Below are 9,079 nucleotides of genomic sequence, written 5' to 3'. Positions count from 1 at the left end.
CTCCTGCGTCAGCCTTCTAAGTAGCTGGGATTACAGGCAGCCGCCACCACACTTGGCTTATTTTGTATTGTTAGTAGAAATGGGGTTTCTCCTTGTTGGTCAGGCTGACCTCGAACTCCCAACATCAGGTGATCCACCTGCCTTGGCCTCCCAAAGTGCCGGGATTACAGGTGTGAGCCACTGCACCTGGCCACTTTTATCTTTTTAAAAGTAATATACACCCTTGTTAGTTAAAGATTTCAAATAAGGAAAAATAAGCAGCTGCCTCATTCCTCCCCACATGGAGAAAATTATGTCTAATTCTTAACAGCTTGGGATTTTAATTATTCTGGTGTCATTATCTAAATTTGCATAACAGTATGTGATATAGTTTGGGTATTTGTCCCCACCCAAATCTCATGTTTAGTGGTAACCCCCAATACTGGAGATGGGGCCTGGTGGGAGGTGTTTGGGTCATGAGGGCAGATTCTTCATGGCTTGGTGGTGACTTGGTGACCGTGAGTTCTCGTGATATCTGGTCATTTAAAAGTGTGTGGCACTTCCCTTCCCCACTCATACTTAGGTGGGGAGTTATGCTCTACCTCTTTATCCATATAAATTATTTGAAATTCTCCTGCATGGGAGATTTTTCTCTTTTCTCTCCCTTATTTATTTATTCAATTATTTATTTATAACAGTATGTATTCATAAATATTTATTTTATACTCTGGGTTATAATCTAATACTACTTTATTTATTTTGTTGCTGGAATTATTCTAGCTTTGACCATTAGGGGTTTTTTAAGTTGGCTCCTTTGACCTTTTTGAATACCTTCAACATTATGGGTTTATTTATTTATTTATTTGGGAACATTATTTTTTACTTTCTGGCACTATAAAATACTTTGGTCTTACCTTGTATGTTTCCTTTCCCAATCCTAGAATCAGACATTTCTCCAAGAAGACCTAGTTCCTTTTACTAGGAAATTGTATTAGAAACCAAGATCTGAGCACTAGATGTGTTTGTTGCTAGCAGAATATTGTTGCATCTAGAGCCTCTCAGCTGGCAGAGCAAGCAATAGATGTGTACACACCAACTCATATATACATATATCTCTTAATATTTGTGTATGTAACATTGGTATCGATATTAAGCAAAACATGAGTTCAGATGGATGTTTTCAGCTCTAATATATTACACAAATTATTCTAGCTGCTTCTTTTTCTTTTATGTAAACTCACACTCCAAAAGTGAGAATCCTGGCTCATAGCATCCCACATCCACTTATTTGATTGTTCATTTCCAATATACATGTATCATGATATCGAAATTGTTAACTGGTGCCCTCATGAGAATAACTTTATCAACTAGAGTTCAGTGCTTGTGTAATTTCTTTTACCTTTAGTCTTACAGACTCCAGGCTGGGCGCGGTGGTTCTCCCCTGTAATCCCAGCACTGTGGGAGGCCGAAGTGGGCAGATCACAAGGTCAGGAGTTCGAGATCCGTCTGGCCAATATGGTGAAACCCCGTCTCTACTAAAAAATACAAAAATTAGCCAAGTGTGATGGTGTGTTCCTGTAATCCCAGCTACTTGGGAGGCTGAAGCAGGAAAATCGCTGGAACCCAGGAGGCAGAGGTTGCAGTGAGCTGAGATCGCACCACTGCACTACAGCCTGGGCAACAGAGTGAGACTCCATCTCAGAAAAAAAAAGAAAAAAAAAAGGTCTTGCAGACTCCATACATTTCCAATATAATTTCAGTCAGTATCCCACCCCTTCTTTCAGTGAGGTTGTTTCACACATTTATAATAGATTATTTTGTCACATTCCACATTCATCCTGGGATCCCTCAATCTTATAATTGTTTTGCTCTCTGAATGTATTATATTTTATACCATCTTATTCTTTTTTCATAAATGCTACTTAGTAGCTAGCAATCTGTACAAATGAAAATCCTCTCTCTGGGGATGTTAATGAGAATTTTTGTGAAGACTTCTCTCTGTTTAGTCACTTTTCTCTAAGTGTTTTATTTAGTTTTTTCTTGCCTATGTGTTCCACGTTAGAAATTTTCATCAGATTCTGGTACTCTTTGTCTGACTGTCTGTGATTCAGGGTGTGGAAATCCAATTTCTGATTGGAATTTTCGAGGGTATGGGTGGGTCTTGTTAAGGCTGAGTTTCCTTGTAGGACAATTTGGCTGGGCGACTATTGGGGGAACTCCTAATATTACATCAAATCTTTCCACTTCTGCTGATTCTCTAGAGATATCTTCTAATCTTATGTCTGCTAGGAATCTGGTAACTCACACATTTTCGGGCTGGCACTCACACCCTCAATTATGGCGTGGGTTCCCTCTCAGTTGAGTCTCTGTTTAAACTTTCTAGTCTTATGCAATTGTGTTGAAAGGGAATTGACTCAGTAGCATGAATAGAGTCTAGGGAGAGGGATTGTTTTTTAGTTTTATTTCATTTATTACTTTATTTTTATAGAGATGGGATCTCGCTATGTTGCCCAGACTGATCTCAAAATCCTGAGCTTAAGCAACCCTCCTGCTTCAGCCTCCCAAAGCACTGGAATTGGCGGTGTGAGCCACCATCCCCAGCTTCCAATTGCTTTTCTTAAATCTTCCAGCCAATTTTTCTTATTTTGGTTCCCCATCCCCCTTAATCTCCCATTCCAGAGGTATCTGATACTGCTGATTTCTGAGACTTTTGGTGATTTCGAAGTGAAGGTTAGGTTGGTTTTCAGCTTTCCTCATTTTCTTTTTGGGTCTGCAGGGCTCTTTAGTAAACAATCATATGACTGCTTTCATGACTTCCCAAATTTTGTGCTGTTATATTATCTTCATTTATTTTTGGGTATATGTGTTTAAAAGCATATCTATATCTGTCTGTTTATCTGTCCCTTTACAGTGATTTTATAGAGGTTTCTGGTGGGAGCAAAGTTAGATTCTTCCATCGAACCCACTGCCCATCTTTTTCCAAATCCAGTTTACAAATTTTTATCTCCTTGATATAATTTTAATGACTTTGGGAGGAAGAAGATATATATATATATATACACACACACACACATCTTTATATTGGAATCTCTGAAGGTATGGGTGGGTCTTATTAAGGTATACATATATATATATGTATGTATGTAGCTGGTATATAGACATAGATATTTATATGCCAGATCTAGTCATATTATTTATTTTCGCAGTCTTTTTGGTTTTCTTTTTTTTTTTGGTTTGTTTTTTAGATGGAGTCTCACTCTACCCAGGTTGGAGTGCAGTGGCACGATCTCGGCTCACTGCAAACTCTGCCTCCCAGATTCAAGCGATTCTCCCGCCTCAGCCTCCCGAGCAGCTGGGACTACAGGTGCCTGCCACCATGCCCAACTAATTTTTGTATTTTTAGTAGAGACTGAGTTTCACCATATTGGTTAGACTGGTCTCGAACTCCTGACCTCAGGTGATCCATCTGCCTCAGTCTCTCAAAGTGCTGGGATTACAGGCATGAGTCACCATGCCCAGCCCATTTTCATAGTCTTAAAATGCATTCTGGATACCAACTACTCAATAAATATTAGTTAAAATATATAGAAATCAGAAAATCTTCATTATGTTGTGCCTTAAGATTGATTGAACACTCATAGTATACTAAAGATATTATGCACCATGACCCAAATGTAACTGTCTCTCTTGTGACTTTCTGCTTTTCCAACTAAATTAAGAACATAGAGAATCTTTCTAAATAGTACCTTTGTTTTCACTTCTAAATAAGCCTCCAGGGAAGCGCAGCCAGAGGCATTGATTATGACATGTAAATCAGCAATATTAAAATTGATATTAGCTGTTACCACTTGGAGTATTAGAAGAGAGGGGTTCAGCTGGGGTCCCTGCCTGTGCCAATATGGTTCTGTTTTAACAGATGAAGATGTTAATAATTAACTTCATCAGTGAGTACACGTTCATGCAGCATTGGTCCTCCATTCTAAATGTGTTTGGCTAATGTTGATTATGAGGCTGCATGTCCTTAGACAAATGCTTTTGCTTTGGTATATGATGAGTTAAACAGGATTAAAACTGTCTACCTGCCTCTTATAAAATGTAGCTTTCTATGTTATTTAAATATAATTTGTTCATGTGGTAACATAAAGCAGGTTGAACAAATAGGTTTCATTTCTGGGCTCTATTACTTCCAGAGTATAAGACTCTTGTCTAATCCTCTTAGCTTCTCCAATGCTCTGACTACTCATTTATATACACTGGCTTACTAATAGTGGAGACAATACCTACCTGTGTTGAAGTCAGGATAAAGCGAGTTTATGAAGAATAAATCCTGTTAGGCACCTTCCTTTTAGTTTGTAAAGTATTATACAAATATAAAGGAACATTATTTTGAAATAATTTTTAACACTATATTAAGGCGGGACATATTGGACTAAAAGGTCTACTGTTAACAATCTATTAAAAAAAAAAAAAAAGCAGAAGCAGCGACTCCTGAGTCCTTTGCCTCTTGAGTAGTTTGTGGATTACCAACAATGCACTGATTAGATCTTATGGAGTACTGGTTCTACTTCTAAACATTCTGGTTTTTCTTTTGCTTTCTACTGAAGAACAGGAAATAGTTGAGATCTAGACATAATGTAGGCTCTAATCTTCCAAACTCTCTATTTTCCTTGGCTTCTTTCTTGACTCTGAAGTTAAATGGAAGTTTCAAGATCTCACTATTCATCTCATTAAATTATTTTGTAAACAAAAAAATCAAGTTTAGGAGGTTGGTCTATATTTGTCTGTCTAAACATTCAAACAGCTCCATGGTGCCAGCATTTTTTCTTATAGAAATCTCTATAATGCCAAGGGGCCTTGGTCATCCTAGCAAAATGTCATTCGTTGCTTTGTAGAAGACAGCCTGAGCCTGTGCTTTGGTTGTTTTTCTGGGCTTGGATTCCTGACATTGAAAAGGTTTAACACATACCATCGGTGACAGTCAATTGGAAGACAGACAGACACAAAGCCATTCTCAAGGATTCTTCCTTTATTTCTGAAATACCTTTTGACCACTGGAAAGGGGGTTGATCCTTTCCTTTTGTTTCTTTTAGTATGTTCACAGTGATGTAGAAAAGGAAAGAGAGACCATTGCCTTCAGAGGGTTTTTTCTTTTCTTTTTCTTTTCTTCCACATGAAAGACTTCATTGTTCTACCTCAAGTTTACTGCAAGCCCTGGGGAAAGTAGCAAAGATCAAGAAAGAGAGAATGATTACTGATGCACTTGCAGAGTGGCAGGCTCTTGCTACACAGAAATACAACGACCTGTGAAAGTGGATCCCTGTTATATTTTAACAGTCTAATGGGGCTTGCTTTATCATTAGTGCCATTAGGACTGCTTGTACTGATTTAATCAGGAATGAAGCCTTTAAGCTGACTTTATATACCCACAATGCAACAGTTAGTTGGCAGCTGTGATTAGATTTAATTAGTGTAAGTGGAAAATGCAGCACTTTTTTCACCTCTTTTCCTACCCGATCTCCTACCTATAGTTTTATTTCTGGAACTTTTTCTCAGAGAAGTGTTTTTGCTCCCCACTCCCCTTCCTCATTTCTTAGTTCTGGGAAATAAAGATGCAAATAAACACGTGAAGTCAAATGAGACTATGCACTTGGATACTCAGTATTGGTTCTTGCATGTTTTTCTTGTTTTGAATTTTTTTTTCTTGGTTTTTGTTTTTGTATTCCTAAAGCACATGTAATCTGTGGTGCCTTTGTGGAGTTGTATGTTGACAATATTTCCCAAATTAGGAATTTCAACATGTGAGATTGTGACTATAAATCTGCAAAGAGGCTTAGGAGAAAAAACAAAGTATAATAGAGCCAGGGCTGGTGGTAGTGGTGGTGGTGGTGGTTGTGTAGCGACCAGGAAAAGCTATTAATTAATTTGTTAGTGTGCTATTATGAAGAATAGTGAATTTTTAATTTAAGTAAGACTGCACTGTCTTTTTCTTTTTGCCAGAGTCTTGCTCTGTAGCCCAGGCTGAAGTGCAATGGCACGATCTCGACTCACTGCGACGTCTGCCTCCTGGGTTCAAGCGATTCTCCTGCCTCAGGCTCCTGAGTAGCTGGCATTACAGGCAACTGCCACCACGCCTGACTAAGTTTTCTATTTTTAGTAGAGACGGGGTTTCACTATGTTGGCCAGGCTGGTCTCGAACTCCCGACCTCAGGTGATCCACACGCCTTGGCCTCCCAAAGGGCTGGGATTAAAAGTGTGAGCTACCACGCGTGGCTGCATTGTCTTAAGACTCTGTAATTACACACTTGATAAAAATCCAAATTGAATGGTAAAAATCTGGAGCTGTTTTGTGGGAATTTGACATGACTCTCATTTACTGGTGAGAGGCTGTGCTGGATTTGTGAACCCCTAGCAAGTGATAGCAAAAATTCCGAGAGGGAATGAAATCATGTAGAATAGGTGATGAGGAAGAACAATGGGTCAGGTCTGGAACTCTGTGGGATCCCAATATTTAATGACAAAATGAAGGAAAAATATATGTGAGGGAACAAAATCAAAAAGGTTTGAAAATAAACCAATGGAATATATGGAAATTTTGGAGTAAATATTTACAAGTTCATGTAGATCAATTACCCAAGTGACCCCCAAGGCAGTACCAGTCTGATCCTTCTGGGGTGGGGTGAGGATTTCCAGCAAGAAGGGAGCAGTGATGCTCCTCCTCAGGGGATGTTAGGCACCCACCACTCCTCTTTTGTGGGAGTAATTTTGAAATGTAGGGCTTAAAAGTAGTTCATTATTGGCCAGGAAAGTTGGCTCATGCCTGTAATCCCAGCACTTTAGGAGGCCGAAGTGGGTAATTATGAGGTCAATAGATCGAGACCATCCTGGCCAACATAGTGAAACCCTGTCTCTACTAAAAATACAAAAATTTGCTGGGTGTGGTGGTGCGTGCCTGTAGTCCCAGCCACTTGGGAGGCTGAGACAGGATAATCGCTTGAACCTGGGAGGTGGAGGTTGCAGTGAGCCGTGATCACACTACTGCACTCCAACTTGGCGACAGAGCTAGACTCCCTCTCAAAAAAAAAAGTATTTCATTATTGTCAGAAGGCTGAGGCCCAAGTTGAAAGTGGAGTTAATACTTGTACGCATTACTGATGCCAAATTAATTTTTTAGTAGATATGTTTCCAGTAGAAAGAAAATAGATAAGAAAAATAAACCAATAGGAGAATATGGAATCTGGTTCTAATTCTCCAGTTCCATTTTTAAACTTTTATTGCATTATATTGTGACCCATTTTTATAAATATACATGAGTACACGCACACAAGCCTTGTACTTTTTGCAAAGTAAATATTACAATTTCTGATCTATTTCTATGGTAGATATTTTTGTTGGTGTTACATGAGAATAGAGTGGTTACCAATGACCTTAGTTATCTTGGCAAAATATCCGGAAAAGTCAGCTGCAAGTTTGGTTTCTTGTTTATTTTTTCGGTCTTTATAGTATTTCAGTCATTTTTTTTCTCTCAAGCTATTTTCTAGTTTCTGACCAATGCCCAAATGTGAGTCCCTATGAATTTAATGGGCCATGTATATAGAAAAAAATTAGTTCTGAGTTTTCATTTTTTGGAAGAGACTTATATAAAGCTAACATTGAAATGAAAAACAAGCTAGTCTTTTTTTTTGCATGAAAACTTCAAAGTAAAACGTTTCTAATTTTTTAATTTAGGTAATAAAAATGTTAGTCTCAGATGAGAGAAATTCTTCTTTGCACTGCGCTTGAAAACAGGCAAGGGAAAAGAGAAAATTTGGTACTTCAAGTCACTTTATCCAGTAGTGGCAGAATGGAATTCGCCAGTGTAGGAAGGAACATTGAACAGAGAGCATGAAATCTGTTCCTTTCCTTACTAATGAAGTAATCTTGGGAAGGTATTCTAACTCTCGGGGTCTACATTTTCTCATTTGTTAAATGATTGGGTTATACTAGCTATTTTTGTTATTGTTCCTTCCAGTTCCTATGTCGTGCAATTCCAAATAAGATTCATTACTTGGCATCCAATAATCTATACCATAGATGCTCAGTTAATCAACATCCATTTAACCAATCCACTCGGGTAACCCATGCTCTCCATTCTCTCTGTAAAACTTTGACAATGCTTTTTGCAGAAAGCTAGCAGCCAGATGATTATTCTAGTACATTCATCCATTCCTTCCCCTATTGGTTGAGTTTTGTGTCTACCAGGAGTCAGCTGAGTTTGTTCCCAAATCTGTTTATCTCAGTTATATTTATTATTGAAATTACATAATTTGTTAAATAGTGTAAAAGCCAAAGTAATATAAGTGTGAGAAAAAAAAAGAGCTGTTTCTATGAGAAACTAATGCTTTGGATGAGTCTATAAGCATGTAATATAATCAGGTGTGAAGAAGACATCATAAAAAGCTAGAAAATACTGATAAATATCTAGAGAAGTCTATTTTTATATTTCTTCACAGTTGACCTTATTTTCTTATTCCACTTTAAAGAAACTGAAACTGGAGATCAAAGATGACGCTTTTATGCGAGAAAGAACTCCAATCAAACTGTAAGAAAGTGTTCTACAACAAAAGATTGATGAACGAATGCAGATAGAAATAATTGATGCCAAAATATATTATTCAGCTATACGTGTAAAATTTCCGTACTTTTCTCACATAAACTTTTTTTTGGATTAACCAACTAACTGCCAATCCTGATTGTATTTGATTACAGGGAATTTAATTTGTCATACTGAAATCAGGGCCAGGCTAACATTTCCTTTGTTCTCTTAATATAGTTTTAACAGGATATAATATACTAATGAATAGTGTGCAAAACAGTTTTTTTAAAACCAAGCATTTAAGGTATAAATATTTCAAAGCTGATTGCATATTATAGGGTAGTAGTATCATTTTCTGGGTTTGAATCTTGCCTTCTGTTCTTACAAATTACTTTGTATCTTCAAGATACGGTTTCTAGCATTGAGACATTACCATAATAATACTAGCTCTCGGAGTTAAGAGGATTAACTGTTAATATACATAAAGTGCAGCATCTGGCATATTGTAGAAACTAAAAATATGATATG

Source organism: Chlorocebus sabaeus, chromosome 12 (genome assembly GCF_047675955.1).
Source record: "Chlorocebus sabaeus isolate Y175 chromosome 12, mChlSab1.0.hap1, whole genome shotgun sequence".
Taxonomy (NCBI): domain Eukaryota; kingdom Metazoa; phylum Chordata; class Mammalia; order Primates; family Cercopithecidae; genus Chlorocebus; species Chlorocebus sabaeus.
This window is presented reverse-complemented; position numbering follows the sequence as displayed.